We start from the raw sequence: 7500 nt of genomic DNA, 5'->3' as shown, positions 1-7500 counted from the left end.
AAGAATAGCCTATGGCTTGATGTCTTTTTCAACAACAAGCCCGCTGCTATCCGGCGGTCGAAAGCCGACCAAGCTTGCTTCAACTCTTCCCCACAACTTGCGAGCCGACGCGACAGTGCACCCACCGCCCATTCAATAGACGCTTTCCAACACTTACCGCCGCCGATGTCGGTGCGTTGGAGAGCTACCTTAAGACACCCAGAGGGGATTCCTCTTTGGATGAGTGTTAAGCCTGATCTATACTTAGTTGTTCTGCGATATTCTCGCAGTAGGTATAAACCAGGTGCGAGTTGTTTGGTTTCCCACATGGAACAGCTGGGTTAGAATCCAGGTGATCAAATTGGGGGCTCGTCCAGATTGGGCGTCCCGGATGGTGGGTGCTTCAAAGGTTGAATGTAGCAGAGTACCAGAATGTACCAGCCTGATTGCCTGGAATCATTAAAGCACCGTAGTATAGTAGACCAGTAGTTCTCAAACCTTTTCATGTCAAGGACCCCTACATTAATATGTATTTGGCCACTTACCCCCATCTGAAAATATTATGTTTGTTGTGTTAAAATGCTACAAGCTCTATCAAGCTATTTTCAAATAGCCTATGTATTTGGTTAAAGTGGTCAAACTGATTTTGATGCTATATGAACTAATTTGGCAGGGGAGCCCCCTCAAGGACCCCTGGGGGTCCCCTGACCCCACTTTGAGAACCACTGTTGTAGACCATACAACTTTGAATCAACGTCTCAGCATTTTCCATGTGTCATAAGGGAACTCCTGTGGCGTTCTCTCAGTACAGAGACACACAACAGTCCTGTGTATGTGCGTGCGTACATGCGGGTGCGTGTGTGTGTGTGGCAACCGACATGGCAGGCTAAGGAAAATACACCTGTGCCAACGTTTGCCGTGTTGTTTTGCCGGGGGTGGAGGGGTTAGGAACATGGCATGGCAGAGCCTGGACACACAGAGAACCTTTATACATCTCACTGAAGCACCGGCCGATTGTGGAAATCTCCACTAGAAAGAGAGACACACGCACACGCACACGCACACACACACACACACACACACACACACACACACACACACACACACACACACACACACACACACACACACACACACACTGATATGTTTGTTCCAGAAGGTGTGTGTGTGTGTGTGTGTGTGTGTGTGTGTGTGTGTGTGTGTGTGTGTGTGTGTACGCGTGCATGTGCGTGTGTGCGGCGGTATTTGCTGAAAGGGTGGAAACATTTGATTAAACAGGTAGTCGGTATCCTTGCTATGTAAGCAATGTAAAATCAAATCGGGACCTCTGGTCTATATACAGTGAATTGTTTATTCATCCAATCTGCCCCATTCAGAATGACTGGAAACATACAGAGGTGAAAGAACACATTATGTAAGTACAGAAGTATGACAGACTTACCTAACCTGACCAGGACACTGTCTGAAACAGACCAGAAATCATGCTCACATTGCCATAGTCCCTCGATCACAACTTAAAAAGCATGACATTGCCCCCAGTAATGTATGACTGCTTTCCTTACTTCTACTTTATAAGCCCTGTACAAGTTAATTTCAGTTAAATTCTACTGTATAAGCCATACTACTATATTGTCGCTGTTAGGAAGAAACCTTGTATCTCCACATTACATCTCTTTATGTTTTGCTTTGTTTTCATATATAAATGCCCCTTTTATACTTCATTGTATGACAGTATTGCACAAAAGTAGTGAAAATATCCAATCTACAAGCTTGCAGATCGAGCTTGTTGATCGGATATCTTTGCTATTTTTTGAAAAACTTGAAAATCCAACATGCTCAATTAACAGTGAATGAAATGGTTAAATCTGTGTGTCTGAGTTTTATAAATATATTTAAAATATATGAGCTTGAAGACTAAATAATAACTACATTGGCTCCATTTAAACACAGGTTCTTTTTTTCATTTCCTGAAAAGTAACCCTCTTGGACACACATCCGACAGTGATAATGTGCAGTATGCCTGTACACATTCATCTCAGCTCGTTTCAGTTCATTTCAGTTCAATTCACTGTGCTTTGCTGGAAAGATGAGAACTTTGTTGCCAAAGCATTTCAGATCAAAGATAAACACATTGTGTCCATTACAGTGTGCAGTACAGTATGCGGGACTCCTTGTTATGTAATAAATTATATTTGACAGAAAACAGCTGGGGTCAGAGCTCTTTCATACAGGGGCTCGTCCCTTTGGAATAAGCTTCCTGTTAATGTCAGGAAATCAGTCCAGATTCAACAAGAACCATTTTTTGCTTCTTTATTTAATATACTCTAGCGTACAATCTGCCTTAGTGCCTACCTTGCGAGCAATTCCTTTTCCACTGGAATACCAGTATTGCTGGTAAAAAATGTACATCCATTGTCGGCTTATAGTCTCTCCAAGAGTCATTCCCACATTGCCCTCCTTAACCTTTAAGTACCATAAATGTGCATGTTCCCACGTTAGATGAATGTAATGGGACCAGGCACTTGGTGAGGATAAAATATGGTATTAATTGATATATTATATATAAAACACAAAACTATCTGCAGACTGGCTAATTGAATTTTAATTGAATTTAACTCTGCTCAGGTCACAGATCTCTCTCTGTCTCTGTCTCTGTCTCTCTCTCTCTCTCTCTCTCTCTCTCTCTCTCTCTCTCTCTCGCCCACTTCGTTAAGCACACACAGCATTGTGGAAGGAGTTAAGCTACTTGTATTACTCAGATCGTAGTTGGACACTCCATCTCCATGCGTCTCTCGCTCTACATCCCATGCTCTCTCGACCCCATCACACACACATGCTTTCTCTCTCTCCCCCATGCTCTCTCCACCAGTATACATACAATAGCTTCCAGACAATCTTTTACACAAACATTATTTATGAAGTATTTTGTTACCAGTAAACACATTTACATAATTTTCACCCTCACGTGGCGGGAATCGCGGGATAACAATGCAGGGCAAGGTAGGGAGACGTGATATTTACGGTACGAAATATACCGGCATTCGAAATCGGTGCCTGTTCCCACAGGATGCCAAAATTAAATATACCAGTAAATCATATCCGTTTATGCGAGTGGGAAAGGGGTTATAGTTTATTTCCATGTGTTCTGTCATTTGGTTTGACCTCCTGCAAACTTCGGTAACCCATTCAAACCGGGAACGCATCTGTGTAACCACTTTAACCATTATTCTATACTTTGGCTATTAAAAAATAGCAGATATACATATACACCGAGTGCCGCATTATGAGCTTGTAGATCTGCTATTAAAAAAATAAAAAATAAAACATTTTTGCAAATCGTTTTGCAAAATGTTTTTTAAAGCGAACATTTTTAACTCAAAACTTTGCTTCTGGGGGGTCCCTGGAACAATATATTTTGAGATGGGAATCCCCGGCCAAATACATATCATTTTGGGGGCCCTTGACATGAAAAAGTTTGAGAACCACTGATTATAGCAACATACATATTTTTCAAAAAACTGTTAGGATTTAGAAGACATTTGTAGAATCCCCAGAAGCAAATGTTACAAAGGTTCGCTTTAAAAATATATATATTCAAAGATTTGCACGAATTTTCATGATTTAAAAAAAAACAGCAGATCTAGAAGCTCATAGCGCGGCGCTATGAGCTTGTAGATCTGCTGTTTTTTGAGTGGTGCTAGCCACTCCAAGGACTGACTTTGTCTGTGTGTCCGTCCGTCCGTCCGTATGAGCACGGCCTCTCTGTATGTTTGAGCACAGCCTCAACAGCTGCGGCTGATTGCAACACAAATATGCAACCAGTTACACTAATTACACACACACACACACACACACACACACACACACACACACACACACACACACACACACACACACACACACACACACACACACACACACACACACACACACACACACACACACACACACACTTTTGAGTAAAAATACTTAAAATGAGTAAAAATACTTAAAATGAGTAAAAATACTTAAATATGAGTAAAGATACTTTAAAGTTCCTAAACTGAGTAAAATACTTAAAATGAGTAAAAATACTTAAAATGAGTTAAAATACTTAAAAGATGTTAAAATGAGTAAAAACATTTTAAAGTACTTAAAATGAGTACAAATACTTTGAAGTCATCAAAGTCTGTAAAAAGTAACTAATGAAATGAACTCATGAAAGGCACCACTCTCTTCACACTGGGTGTGATTTTAATAGCCAAAGTATAAGATAATGGTTAAAGTGGTTAAAATCTAAATTGACAGATGCTTTCCCAGTCTTAATGGCTGAAGGCAGTGCTCTCGTATCCATTCACACACACATTTTCAACATTATCTTCATATAATTAGTCCTCGGTAATGCTCATTATAAGTTATCTACTGGCTCGGGGGTGGGTTGTGGACAATTAAAAAACCTGCATCCCGATAACATCATCAGTGGGGATTGATTCCAGTCTAATAGAATCTACAACCGTACTGATATGTGGAAGCCACTGTTGTTGCATCAATCAAAAAATATAAAAAAGGTTTGAAATCTTGTTTGAAATGACCACTAACTAGAAAAAGTGCTCCTCGGAGCACAGGTCTCCGCCAGGTCAGGTAGGTTATTGTGGGCCAACAATGTTCGGAATTTGCCAATCAGGATGGAATATGAAAAATGGGACAGAACCATCTTGATCACTTGACTATAGAGATAATGGGTACCGATTTGCATGATGATTGGACAACATTTGTAGGAGTAATACAACAAAGAAAAGTTTTGAAAAAATCGGCCTCCTGGTGGCGCTATAATAGGGCAATGTTAAAGGGTGGCATTTGTTCTTCAACTTAGTGCGAATGTGCTTGTAAAGTGTCACCTCAATCGGACGCTGCGTTCATGATTTGTGGCATTTTGTTCAAAACGGGCCACTTCTGCAAACTTTAGATGTCATTGTTAGCCAATCAGGATGAAATATGAAAAATCAAACAGTTCCATCTTGATCACATGACTATAGAGATCATGTGTACCGATTTGTGTGAATTTTGGATAAAATGTGAAGGCTTAATATCCAAATATGTATTTTACATAAGTCGGCCTCTTGGTGGCGCTATAAAAGGCAAATGTGAAAAATGCAGGGCGGATGTTTTTCCTTGGCCTCTAGGGAGTGTGCGTGAAAAGTTTCACGCAGATCGGTGCAGTTATAGTTAAAAACACAAATCAGCATTTTATAGCGCCACCATGAGGCTGATGTGAAAAATGGCAGGTGGCATTTCTTCCTCGGCCTAGTGGGAATGTGTTTGTGAAATTTCACGGAAATCACAAGCTGCGTTCATGATTTGAGGCATTTTGTTCAAAACGGACCAATCCTGCAAATTTTGGAAGGCAACCTTAGCCAATGAGGATGGAATATGGGGAATGGGACAGATCCGTGTTGATCACATGACTATAGAGATACTGTGTACCGATTTGCATGACGTTTGGATAAAATCTGTAGGAGTAATGTAAAAAAAATGGGTTTTGAACAAATCGGCCTCCAGGTGGCGCTATAACGGACCCATGTGAAAAATTTGAGGCAGAGGTTCTGAATTGGCAGCCAGGGAGTGTGTGTGCACAGTTTCGGAGCGACCGGGCCTACGGTGCCGGAGATTTGGTGCTAACACACAGACAGGACACACGGACGGACGGACACACACACACACGGACGGACGGACGGACGGACAGGGGCGAAAACATACTCTCTCGCCATGCCTTTCGGCCTGGCGGAGACAATAATGTCATTTCTCAGGCAGGTTTGTGAACTGTCCACACAGCCCACATCTGAGACAGCAGAGCGAGTAGCCAGACATGGTGGCATCTTATAATGAGAATTAGTTAGGACCAATTATATGAAGATAAAATGGGAGAAGTGCTCCTGTAAGTGGATAACCCCCCCTGCGGTGTCTTCTTTCCAGTTCCAGTGCGTACATGACAGATTCACGGTCTCTCATATCCGCGAGGTCGTACCCCAGAGAGCGAGCCACATAGCTTCACTTTCTGTTTGATGAGCGTGGGGCATAGGTGCGATGGAGTGATGATGTCATCACTTCCTGCCTCTCTATCGTGTTCTTGTGCATACCGAGCAGCTGTTTCCATCAAAGCTGAACCCAGGAGAGCTTTTGGCGCTGCGGTTCACTCACTGGGGTGCACCTCTGACAGTTCTGGGCTGAGGTGACTGAGCGAGCGACCCTAGCAGGTTTTAAATCACGTCTGTCCAGGTCGTCGGCGCTCAACAGGCAGCCGTGGTTAGCGGGGGTGACCTGCGGCCATGTGCCACGCGGTGCTTACTTTACAGCAGACCTTTGACTCTTGACCCCCCAGTGCCTTTGTGCGCTGCCAGGTCAACAAGAGGTCTCCCATGCACCTCTCCCCCGAATCATGGAATTTGAGCACGGGAAGTGCTGTGTGTGTGTGTGTGTGTGTGTGTGAGAGAGAGAGAGAGATATATCCTGAAGGCATATTGGGAGCGGTAACTATAATATTTCACTGCTGGCTTGTTTTGACTTCATGTGTGTTTGTGCGTGTGCGCCTGCATGTACGTGCGCATGTGTGCGTGTCCGTGTAGCGTGTGTTTTTCAAGATGTTTAGAGGCAGGATTTTGTCAGTACTTCGGAATGCGTTTGAAGTTTGATGCAAACATGGTCCGGCTCTCCCCCCGATGTGTTGCTATTATCCCAGCTCTGCCTCCCTCTCATCATCTGGAGGAGCATTCTTCAACAGAGCGTAACCGCCTCCCACACGTAGGTATCAAATGATACCAGACACTGACAAAAAAACCTTCCTGAACATAAGCCCTTCAGCAGGCCTTACCTGAACTAGTTTCTAAAAGGGAATCGCTTCGCTTTTATGTGACTTCGGGCTAGTGGATGAACTTCTGCAGTCAGTTTGAAACTACTCAATTGACTGTGAGTGATCTCACTCTGCCCCCCCCCCCCCCCCCCCCCCACACACACTCAACATATCCGTGCCAACCCAGACTATGAAGCAGGTACAGTAGCTTGGCTCTGCATTGTGCCTGGCTCGCTCCCACCCCTTTCTTCAGCAACACTTCAAACGCCCGCCGTCTCCACGATACAAATCTGGCTGCCATGGTGATAGGAATCACAGCAGGCTTGGTTTGAGGCCCAGGCCGTGGTATGAGCAGGGGATGCATGTGGATTGTGGAATCTTTTTTTTTTTCCTCTCTCTTTTCTTCTTCTTCATTTGGACTGTGGAAAAAGTTCTGCCCCAGGGGGTAATAGCTCCACACACAGGCTAAGGCGAAAGATATTGATTGCTCCAGCAGATGTGTTCCGAGAAGATTCCACGATCTTCCAGCATCTGGCCAGCGTAAAAGTCAAGGTTTTTAGTCACACAGGCTTTAGTTCCCATGATGATGGCACCCACATGCTGCTGTATATGCTGTGTACTGACGCCAAGACATTTGCGCACTGGCAGTGACAAACAAGCCATGTAAAAATCACTGTCATCACCTCATTTGCCAG

General features: G+C 43.6%; 1 protein-coding gene across 1 annotated transcript in view; it reads left to right on the top strand.

Annotated features, from left to right (window-relative positions):
- The window catches only part of LOC308086236 (tensin-3-like), a 53819-nt gene that overhangs the window by 21557 nt on the left and 24762 nt on the right, over positions 1-7500 (top strand). The window lies entirely within an intron of this gene.

Source organism: Gymnoscopelus braueri (genome assembly GCF_963280865.1).
Source record: "Gymnoscopelus braueri genome assembly, chromosome: 6".
NCBI lineage: Eukaryota > Metazoa > Chordata > Actinopteri > Myctophiformes > Myctophidae > Gymnoscopelus > Gymnoscopelus braueri.
The sequence above is the reverse complement of the archived record's forward strand: the minus strand, read 5'-3'. Positions and strand labels throughout refer to the sequence as shown.